We start from the raw sequence: 11,026 nt of genomic DNA, 5'->3' as shown, positions 1-11,026 counted from the left end.
AAGATGCTGAGGAGCCCAGATCGGGCCCCGGTGCCACGGAAGAGTATACAGAACGGGCTCTGCGATGGAGGGCAGCCGAGGAGGCAGGGCAGAGGGCGGGGGTGCTCAGGACAAGACTCTGTTGGCCGTGAGACCTGCCCAGGCATCAGTCCTCTGCCCCTCGGCCCTGGAGCCTGGCGGGGTTTGCTGAGTCCCTGCCCCTTCCCCCTCGCCGCCACGTCTGTGCTTCTGTTCGGGTCTCCACTCTCCGGGGAAGGTATTCCTTCTGCACTGAGGAGCAAAATCGATGTCTGTCCCTCCCAAGGCCCCCGTTTCCCTTGCAGATGATTGGTTGGAAGATGAGCTTGGGACTCCGTTTTGACCAATGAGATGTGTGTGAAGGGGAATCTGTCAGGGAGGGGCGAGGGGGGTATGGAAAAGCTTCCTTGCTTTTGAAAAGAGAGGGAGGAGACCATGCCTCCTCCCATGCTGGGCATTGATGGGTGGGAAGCAGAGCTGGGACAGGACCCCCGAGCCGGTGGCTGTGGCCCCGCTGAGTCAGCAAACCCCAGAACTGCCTCCCCAGCACCCTGGTACGTGGAGAACGTGACTTCATTGTCTGCACCAGGTGGACTTTAGTGTTCATCCGTTCATTTCTCGAACAAGTGTTTTTTCAGCACCCACGGTGTGCTTAGAATTGCAACTATTCTAGCAGGGGAGACAGATGTTTAAACAACTAGAGGCCCGGTGCACGAAATTCATGCACGAGGGGGGTCCCTCAGCCTGGCCTGCACCCTCTCGCAATCTGGGACCCCTCGGGGGATGTCTGACTGCCAGGGATCGGGCCTAACTGGCAGTCGGACATCCCTCTCTCAATCTGGGACTGCTGGCCCCTAACCACTCGCCTGCCTGCCTGATCGCCCCTAACTGCTCACCTGCCTGCCTGATCACCCCTAACCACCTCCGCCTCGGCCCCTGCTACTCCCGCTTCATCCAGAAGGATGTCCGGAAGGTCGTTCAGCTGTCCAGTCTAATTAGCATATTACGCTTTTATTATTATAGATCAGTGGTAGGCAAACTGATGACTAATGAGTTTGCTGCTCTGTTGACTAATGAGTTTGCCAACCACTGACCTAGATTCTCGATTCCAATAATTACAGGCTGTTGTTGTTCCTTGTGATTAAGCCCCTATCCCAGTGGTCGGCAAACTCATGAGTCAACAGAGCCGCAGTTTGCCGACCACTGTTATAGATAAACCGGATGCCCTAGCTGGTTTGGCTCAGTGGATAGAATGTCAGCCTGCAGACCGAAGGGTCCCAGGTTCGATTCCGGTCAAGGGCACGTAACTCCTCCCTGGCCTGGGCCCTGGTCAGGGTGCATGCAGGAGGCAACCAATCGATGTGTTTTTCTCACATCGATATTTCTCTGTCTTTCCCTCTCTCTTCCACTCTCTCTAAAAATCAATGGAAAAATATCCTCGGGTGAGGATAAAAACAAACAAAACGAAACAATAAACCTGATGAATAAGTAACATTAATAGTGACTGTGGAGAGAGTGGTCAGGAGGCCTTCTGGAGAAGGTGACAGTCAATCCACAGCATCTGAAGGAATTCTCCCCGGGAGGGTGGATGACATAGCGCTGAGTGCACGAGCTGAGCTCTCTCTACCAAGTCTGCATGGAAAGAAGTGCTGCTCAGCTGCGGCCACCTGCGCCCCCTCCCCGGGACGTGCGTGTCAGGAGGCACATGGGACAGTACCCACCGAAGGAAGTGCTGTCGGCGTCTAGTGGAGGCCGGGGGTGGCGGCTGAACCTCCCGGAAGGCACAGGACAGCCCCCCCTCCATCCCCCATGAGAAAGAGTCGGGGGGGCCCAAGTGTGAAGGAGCCTGGTCTAGACGGACTGACAGGGAAACCAAGGTGGATCCACCTGCCCCTGCCCCGGGCGGACCACACAGACCTCCGCGGGAGCAGGTGGGAGCGCCTGGCGCGGCCCTGCAGCCTGGGCACACGGGAGAGAGGAAGAGGGAGATGCCAATCTCCACGCGCTGGTCCCACCCGCGGCCGACTCCCATGGGAGGAAACACATCCCGGGAAATCCTGTTTATGGCGCGGGAAGGTTTAGAGACGTGGCGGCTCGGATTACCGCCGGGATATCAGTTTCATCATCATCACCCTCAATTTCCTGTTTTCCTTATCTCGGAATGACTCTCCCCGGCGTTTGCACGGCCCATCTGGCTTCGGCTCCGAGGTGATTAGATATGGGACTGGTGTATAATGGATCAGAAGGCAGCGATTGTTCGCTTTGTAAAATTTCAAGAAAGAAATGAAAGAAGCGGCCACGCCGGCGCGAGATAGCGTGTATGTACAGTCCTGCCCCCTTTTCATGGCCGGAAAGGACAACTTAGGTAGGAATGTGGCTGAGGGTCTCGCTCCCTTTTTGATTTGTGTTTTCCTTGAGGGCTTTGCCGAGTTACAAATCCCTGCAGATTGTGGGGCTTAAGAGGCATCCTTGTACACTGGTTTTTGCTTTCAGCCTTTCCGCCCCCCCCCCCCCCCCGCCCCCGGGGTTGTTTTTTCTCTTTCCTCCTTCCTGGATATGTTTCCCCGGAAGCCATTCCACACACCGCTGTTTCCCGCTGCCTGCACACTGGGAACATTGCTCAAACGAGCCTGGGAAACCGGCAGCCTGCGGCCCTGCGACTCCACCCTGGCCGCTGCGCACTGGCCCTCGGCCCTCGGCCCTCGGACACCCCCCTGCAGCTCCCATTTTGGTAAACGTGTTTTCTTGATCGTCCCCAACTACCATGCGAAGCCACGTGCGTTAGGTGCTCGGCACGGCTCCGTGTGCGATGGATGGCTTTGCAGGCGAGCAGCGGAAGGCTGCCCTGCCCGGGCCAGCTCCGTGGCACGGACATCACCGCGCGGGTCTCCACACCCCTGGTGGCCGAGACGCTGGCCTGCGTGGTGGGACCAGGCCTGAGCGCTTAGGTTCCCGGGGCTCCGTGGGCCTCGGGGCGAGAGGACGTCGTTGGCACAATTCAACATAACGAGCCTCCAGGATCCTCCGATGTTAGGGTGACGTCGGTGCGGATGGCCGTGGGCTAAGGATGTGGGTTCAGGATCTGAGAGCCCTGGACCCCCACTTCCTATGATGTAACCCAACCAGTGTTGGTAGGACTTGGTAGGCAGCTGGTTGGGGTTGAGTTATATTCCCCATAAAGAGATGCTCAGCCCGGCCGGCTGGCTCAGTGGTTGAGAGTCAGCCTAGGAACCAGGAGGTCACGGTTCGATTCCCGGTCAGGGCACGTGCCTGGGTGGCAGGCTTGGTCCCCAGTAGGGGGCGTGCAGGAGGCAGACGATCAATGATTCTCTCTCATCGTTGATGTTTCTATCTCTCCCTCTCTCTTTCTCTCTGAAATCAATAAAAATACAAAACTGAAAACAAAGAGAGAGAGAGAGATGCTCAAACCCCAGGTACTTGTGCACGTGCCCTTATTTGGAGAGGGGGTCTTTGCAGATACGATTAAGGTGTAAGTTATCCGAAAAGGAGACTAGACACAGACACGCTCAGAGGAGACCGCCAGGGGACGGCGCAGGCACATGGGTGAGGGGGCCGGGGGGCGGCCCTGTGAGGACGGAGGCAGAGACCGGAGCCCGTGATTTCAAGCCAAGACACTCCAAGGTCGCCAGCAACCAGGGATGAGGAGAGAGCGTGGGGCAGTTCTCGCTCTGAGCCCAGGAAGGAGCCAACCCGCCAGCACCCCCATTGTGGACCCCTGGCCTCCGGAGCTGAATGAGACACAGGAAGGAAATCTTCCGGGGTAAAAATCTATCATAATAAAAGCGTAATATGCTAATTAGACCGGACAGCCGAACGACCTTCCGGACGTCATTCCGGTCATCCTTCTGGACAAAGCCACCGGTTAGGGGCAATCAGGCAGGCAGGCAGTGGTTAGGGGCAATCAGGCAGGCAGGTCAGTGGTTAGGGGCAATCAGGCAGGCAGGCAAGCAGTTATGAGCCAGTGGTCCCGGATTGCAAGAGGGATGTCCGACTGCCGGTTTAGGCCCGATCCTGGGTGTCGGGCCTAAACCAGCAGTCGGACATCCCCAAGGGGTCCTGGATTGCGAGAGGGTGCAGGCCGGGCTGAGGGACACCCCCCCCTCCAGTGCATGAATTTCGTGCACCGGGACTCTAGTATGGAAAATAAGAAAGAAAACGTAGGTGACGTGGAGGATGGCTTCAGTACGTCCAGCATTTTATCAGATGGCAGGTCCAAAACTACAACAGGGGGAAACCGAAAGGAGGAGATATTCAGAAAGCAATTTTCTGTCGCGTTGAGCCGTCCAGTTTGCGGCCCTTTGCTATGGAAGCCCCAGAAACGGATACAGGAGCTCTTTCAGAGCAACACAGGATTCTACCACATGTATTTAACCTGGAATAATTAAACCTATTTTTTTTAATTAGTGGGAAAAATATTGATAGTGGTCAAAAGGATCCCCTGAATTCGTCAATAAAGGGGTTGGGTGAGAAACAGTATTTGTTTATTTTTTTTTATTTTTTTAATTTAAATTCTTTATCGTTTACAGCAGCCGTCACCAACCTTTTGGACCTTGCGGACCACCAGTGGTCTGCAGACCACCGGTTGGTGACAGCTGGGTTAAAGTATTACCTATGTCTCCTTTCCCCCCAGTGACCTCTCCCCGCCTGCTCCCCCCCCCCCCCACCCAGCACATGCCCTCACCCCCTAATTTCTGTGTCCTTTGGTTATGCTCATATGCATGCATATAAGTCCTTTTGTTGGTCTCTTACCCCACCCCCCCACCCCCGTATTTGTTTCTTTTTCAATAAAAACGAAGAGCGAGGCATGGCACACAGCTCTGACCCTCAAGTTCAGGCCTGGGGTTGACTAGTTTGCTGGAGAGCTGGTCGACCTGGACATGCCACGCAGGTAAACGTTGAATCCCTTGGTTGCATGGTTTAAGACTGTCTAGCTGGGCCACCGCGGTGGAAACCAATAGGCTTCTGACACTGTACTCGGTCCCCATGCAGCCCCCTCTGCGTGGGAAACATGTCATGCAAGTCACGGGACATGCTGGCTGCTGGGAGTCTCCATCCCCAGCTCTGTCCATGGGAGACTCCATTCTACCTGAAAGCTATAAAGAAGTGAAATAGCACTTCCGACTCAGGCATGCACCGAGGACTAGGGACGGTGGTTGAATTCACGCCAGTGGCTTCAGTCCCAGCACGCCAGGTTGGCTTTGATGGCTGCGGTGACCCCCGCAGCCTGACAGCGCCCCAGGGGGCTCAGCCGGGCCGTTAGGTTGTAGCCCATCCGGAGAGGTTATCTGTGGACTCCGGCCGACGGGACCGGATGCTTTCGGCCGCTTGGCTGCGCCGATTTCCGGCTTCTGACACCCTGTGCACAAGAGGAGGGCATGCACTTCGGACCAATAACTCGTGCCTATGGGGCACCTGGGAAATGCGGTCACCGGCGCCAGGGAGGGGGTGGTAGCCCGGGCCCTGACCGAGATGCTTCCGCAACAGAAATCACGGCCTCACGCTCTGGAGGCTGCAAGTCTGACAGCAGCCGCGTTGGTTTCTCCGAGACTCTCCTCGGCTTGCCCACCGCCGTCTTCTCTCCACGGCGTGGCATCGTCTTCCCTCTGCACGTCTGTCCACGGGGCCCCTGTGGTGAGGATAGCAGTCCCACTGGCTCAGAGGCCCGTCCTCCTCACGGGTGACTGTGACTTGTCACCCCTGCAATGACCCTGATTCCCAACAAGTCCCGTTCTGCGGTCCCGGGGCTTAGGGACACACTGCGACCCCTCGCAGGGCCTTGGGGTCTTTGACAGGGGAGGCCACAGGGGAGGGGACGAGACCACCACTCATCGCCATGAGGAGCTTGGCGCCTTAGCTCCATCTTTTTCTTCTTCTTTTTTAAAAAAATACTTTTATTGATTTTTACAGAGAGAGGAAAGGAGAGAGAGAAACCTCGATGTGAGAGCAGAACACTGATCAGCTGCCTCCTGCACCCTCCCTCCACCCCCCACCCCCAGGGATCCAGCCACAGCCTGGGCATGTGCCCTGACCGGGAATCGAACTGAGCCACACTGGCCAGGGCCATCATTTTCTTAAAGGGGTTCATGTTCCACAGGAAGGAGGATAAAATCTCTCCCAAGAGCTGGAATCTCCTACCTTGATTGCATGTTTTTGGAGGGACGCTGGCCACCTCGAGGCCGGTCCCTGGGCCCAGGCCTGCGATGGTGGCCAGGACAGGGTGGGCGGGTGGTACTGCCATGGCACCCCGGGTGGCTCCCACAACCGATTCGCAGACCAGGGAGACGCAGGCAGGGGCTCCCCAATGGCAGGTAAGAGCCTGCTTCGGACCCGCCAGCATTCCAGAGGAGAGGACGCGCTGGAGGCAGGCTGACGCTGGGCCGGTGCTTAAAAGGGCCGGATTAGGGGAGCCCGAGGGGAGGGCGTGGGAAGGGAGCGAGGAGGAGGAGAGCCGGGTGAGTGTAGGGTGGTGAGCGCCCCGGTTGGCAGGCGCGGAGGGTGCCTGCAGGGGCACGTGGCCCGGGAGCCCATTAGCGAGGGCTGCGTCTGGCCTGCTGAGGAAGCCAGTGCCGATCTGGAGTCCGTCCAGTGCATCAGGAGGTTTCGATGTGAGGCGGGCGTGTGAGCGTGAGGTTTTCAGACGATTAATCCGTGTCAGAGTGGCACAGGCAGACCAGGCGATGAGAGACAGGCCAGGGCAGCCGGGGGCAGGAGGCAGGGAGGCGGGCCTGGGCGTTGCCAAGTCAGGGAGCAGTCAAGGGTGACTGCCAGGTGGTGCCCCACCCAGAGGGGCGGTCACAGTGATGGGAGGGGGCGCTGCGGGAGGCGGGAGGCCCTGGGAGCACCTGGAGCAGCGAGGGAGGCAGGTCTGGAGGAGTGGAGGCCAGGGGACAGGATGGACTGTGGTGTGTGGGTTGTTCTGTGGCAGGAACGCCGAGGGGCGGGGGCGGGGGGCAGGCACCGAGCCTGGAAGACCCCACATTGAGTTGGTGGGACAAGGAAGGAAGGAGGAGAGAGAAGGCCCTGGCCAGTTTGGCTCAGTGGATAGAGCCTCGGCCTGCAGACTGAAGGGTCCCAGGTTCGATTCCAGTCAAGGGCACATGCCTGGGTTGCGAGCTCGATCCCCAGTGGGGGGCGTGCAGGAGGCAGCCGATCCATGATTCTCATCATTGATGTTTCTATCTCTCTCTTCCTCTTCTTTCCTCTCTGAAATCAATAAAAATATATTTTTTTTAAAAAAAAAAAAAAGGAGGAGAGAGAAGTTGGCAGGTCATAGCTCCCGGGCAGCCACCACATCGGTCACTGTGGCCACAGCCCTGGCCTTGCGGGTGCCGGCACACAGTAGGAGCTTAGTAAGTCCCTGCTGGGTGAGTGAAGGAGACGGGGTGAGAGCCGCAGCGGCCCCGTGTGCGGAGTGTTTCAGGAAGGGAAGGGACCACCTGGGCAGACGGTGTAGGCCACGTATCAGTTCCTGGGGCTGCTGCACAGACGAGGTGGCTGAACCCACAGAGATGTGTCCTCTCCCAGCCTGGGGAAGAGTCCAGAATGAAGGTGTGGGCGGGGCCCAGCCTTCCACAGGCTCTGGGGAGGGGCCTGCCTCTCCCAGCCGCTGGGGCTCCAGTGTCCCGGGCTGCGGTGGCCTCCCTCCACGCTTGGCCTCCGCCTTCCCTGGGCCTTCTCCCTGTGTCCCTCCCTGCGTGTCTTTCCCTTCCCGCCCCTTCCGAGGACACCTGCCGGAATCCCGGTGGTTTCATCTGGAGGCCCTTCCCTTCATTACATCCCCAAGGAGCCTTGTTCCACACGAGGTCACGATCTGAGGTCCCGGGTGGACGTGATCTGAGGTCCGGGATGGACGTGATCTGTGGTTCTGAGGTCCCGGGTGGACGTGTTCTGAGGTTCTGAGGTCCCAGGTGGACGTGTTCTGAGGTCCCGGGTGGACGTGTTCTGAGGTTCTGAGGTCCCGGGTGGACGTGATCTGTGGTTCTGAGGTCCCGGGTGGACGTGTTCTGAGGTTCTGAGGGTCCAGGTGGACGTGTTCTGAGGTTCTGAAGTCCTGGGTGGACGTGTTCTGAGGTTCCGGGTGGACGTGATCTGAGGTCCCGGGTGGACACCTCTTTAGTAGAACCGCCATTCAACCCACGACAACCACAGATGGACACTTTGAGGCAAAAGAAGGGAAAAGGCTTGAGGATCTGTCTCCGCCTCTGGAAGTGCCAGGGACCTCTCTGGAAGTGCCAAGTGTCCACCCGGGACCTCTCTCCCCTCCCTCCACCTCTCTCCCCTCCCTCCCCCTCTCTCCCCTCCCAGGAGAGAGGTGGAGGGAGAGGAGAGAGGTGGAGGGAGGGGAGAGAGGTGGAGGGAGAGGAGAGAGGTGGAGGGAGGGGAGAGAGGTGGAGGGAGGGGAGAGAGGGGGAGGGAGGGAAGAGAGGGGGAGGGAGGGGAGAGAGGTGGAGGGAGGGGAGAGAGGTGGAGGGAGGGGAGAGAGGTGGAGGGAGGGGAGGGAGGTGGAGGGAGGTGGAGGGAGGGGAGGGAGGTGGAGGGAGAGGAGGGAGGTGGAGGGAGGGGAGGGAGGTGGAGGGCTGGACGGGAAGGCTGAGGCAGCGCTCACGGGCAGCAGCTTTGGCAATAGCTGGCGAGGCCGCTGGTGCGCCGTCTCAGCGAGAGCCAAGGACACTGACCGAGAAGGAACACACGCCACTTGCTGATCTGGGGGCCAACATCGCGTTCCACCGGGCTGTGTGCAGCACTCCCACTGTCTCACGTTCAGCCAAGTCCCACAAGCCAACAGCATGCATCCTCTTAGCTGAGAGCAGGCGCCCCAAATCCCGACCCCCCCTGCCCCGGCGGCGGCTTCCTCGGCTCTCCTGGCTCCAGGCTGGCCACGGCCCGGGTCTTCCTGGGCCTGTCACCCGTCACTGCGGTCCGCGCCCCTGCCATCACGCGGCGTCTTCCCCGTGTCTGCATCCCAGTCCTCATCCCTCTTCTTCTTTTTTTTTTTTTTTAGATTTTTAAATATATTTTATTGATTTTTACAGGGAGGAAGGGAGAGGGATAGAGAGCTAGAAACGTCGATGAGAGAGAAACATCGACCAGCTGCCTCCTGCACACCCTCCACTGGGGATGTGCCCGCAACCAAGGTACATGCCCTTGACCGGAATCGAACCTGGGACCTTCCAGTCCGCAGGCCAACGCTCTATCCACTGAGCCAAACCGGTTTCGGCCTCATCCCTCTTCTCATCAGGACCAGCCACTAAGGGCCCACCCGGTGACCTCATCGCGGTCCTTACATCCGCAAGCGCCTCACTTTCCAATAAGGGCACACCCGCAGGAACGACGGTTACAATGTCAACCCATCTTCTTGAGGGACGCACCCCCATGACAAACGCACCCTACGGGGTTCAGGACGTCCTTCAGGAGCCTCCGACGCAGCAGCCAGAGGTCCCAGGAGCCTCCCGGAGCCGGAGGGGCCTGCCTGAGGGTAGTGACACCCGAGTTCTGAGGTGCAGACAGCTGTGGCCAGAACAGCCTGCTCCCCGTGGCTGCCCGCAGCTCCCCCGAGAGGAGACAGCCAGGGCCTCCTGAGAGAACAGCACGGCCCCCCCCCCCCCCCCCGTCCCTGCCCCTCCCACCGCCACCACCCTCCGACCGCTTCCTCTAAACCACAGCCCTCACCCTGGCGGGAGCCCCATGCTCAGCATCCAGGGATGGAGGGCAGGAGACAGACTTTCCCTCCGCGCCCCCACCTTCAGCCAGCTCCAGGTTCTTGCCTTCCACTGGAATCACAAGTAAACGGACTTAGAAGATGTTTATCACGTAGGCAGCGGGCCCCAAAGGATCCCAGTCACTTCACAAACACGGGTGTCCGCACAGCCGCCCGGGGGTGAGGATAAACCGCACAGCAGGTCGGCAGCCGCCCGGGGGTGAGGATAAACCACACAGCAGGTCGGCAGCCGCCCGGGGGTGAGGATAAACCACACAGCAGGTCGGCAGAGGCGGCGCCTCGGCAGCCGAACCGCTAGGAGGGCCTCGTACCCCAGCATTGCTCCAGGAGCGGGAGGGGAACCCGGGGTCACCCCACACGTCCAGTTTGTCCTGTCCCCGGGCCAGTGTAGGCAGTGAATCCGGCGCCCCCTGGTGGATGTTTTTAATACTCCCCTGAGGAAGGTGTGCCTCAGAGGAGGAGACATTCAGACAATCCAAGACGTGTCTCTGACTTCAAAGGTAAGAAAGCAAGGCCGAGGAGAAACGTGGCGTCCCCGTGGCCCCGGAGCGGCTCGGGGCAGAGCCGGGCTGGAGCCCTCGGCGAACGGAACAGCGAGGATGATTTGACGTCGGGGGGACTTGGTCCTTCCCGCCGCTGAGTCTGTACCGGAAACGCCCTGCCTCGGGTGGGATGGGTTTCAGGCTCCGCCCCAGCCTGGGCGGCTGTCAGTGTGTTAGTGATTAGGTGGTGTCGTGGGAAACAGGGGAGGCCACAATATTGACCCCCCCCCCTTTTTTAAGAAGCTTCATTATCTCCCCAAAACTGTTTTCCTTTTAATCAGGGACAACAGAGAGTTTCTAACTCGGGATTTTTAAAAAATGAACACTTCTGGGGAGGGGTGGGGTGCAGCCGCATAGAAAAGGTCCCATCCTCCCCCACCCGCACCCCTGTGGGTGGGGACATCGCCCTTGTCAAAGGCCCCTGTTTCCCTCCAGGCACAGTCAGAGGGGCCTGTCCCCACTGAGCTGCCCGGGGCTCCTCTCCGCATTCCTCTCAGAGACGGTCGTCGGCAGGTCGCGCGCCCCGGCGGCGTGGGGGTGACGCCAGCCCTGACCCCTGCAGGCGCACGGAACCAACGTGTGTATGGCGTTAGCAACCGCTGGCGCGATTTCCTTAGGCACCACCTCGTCCCGGAAAAGCTGCCACAGGCAGACCAGATGCCGTGCGTGGCCAGGCTCGGGCAGCAACACAACCAGGCGTGCCGATGAGGAGGAGCGGATACAGTCA

The sequence above is a fragment of the Eptesicus fuscus genome, chromosome 3 (genome assembly GCF_027574615.1).
Source record: "Eptesicus fuscus isolate TK198812 chromosome 3, DD_ASM_mEF_20220401, whole genome shotgun sequence".
Taxonomy (NCBI): domain Eukaryota; kingdom Metazoa; phylum Chordata; class Mammalia; order Chiroptera; family Vespertilionidae; genus Eptesicus; species Eptesicus fuscus.
The sequence above is the reverse complement of the archived record's forward strand: the minus strand, read 5'-3'. Positions refer to the sequence as shown.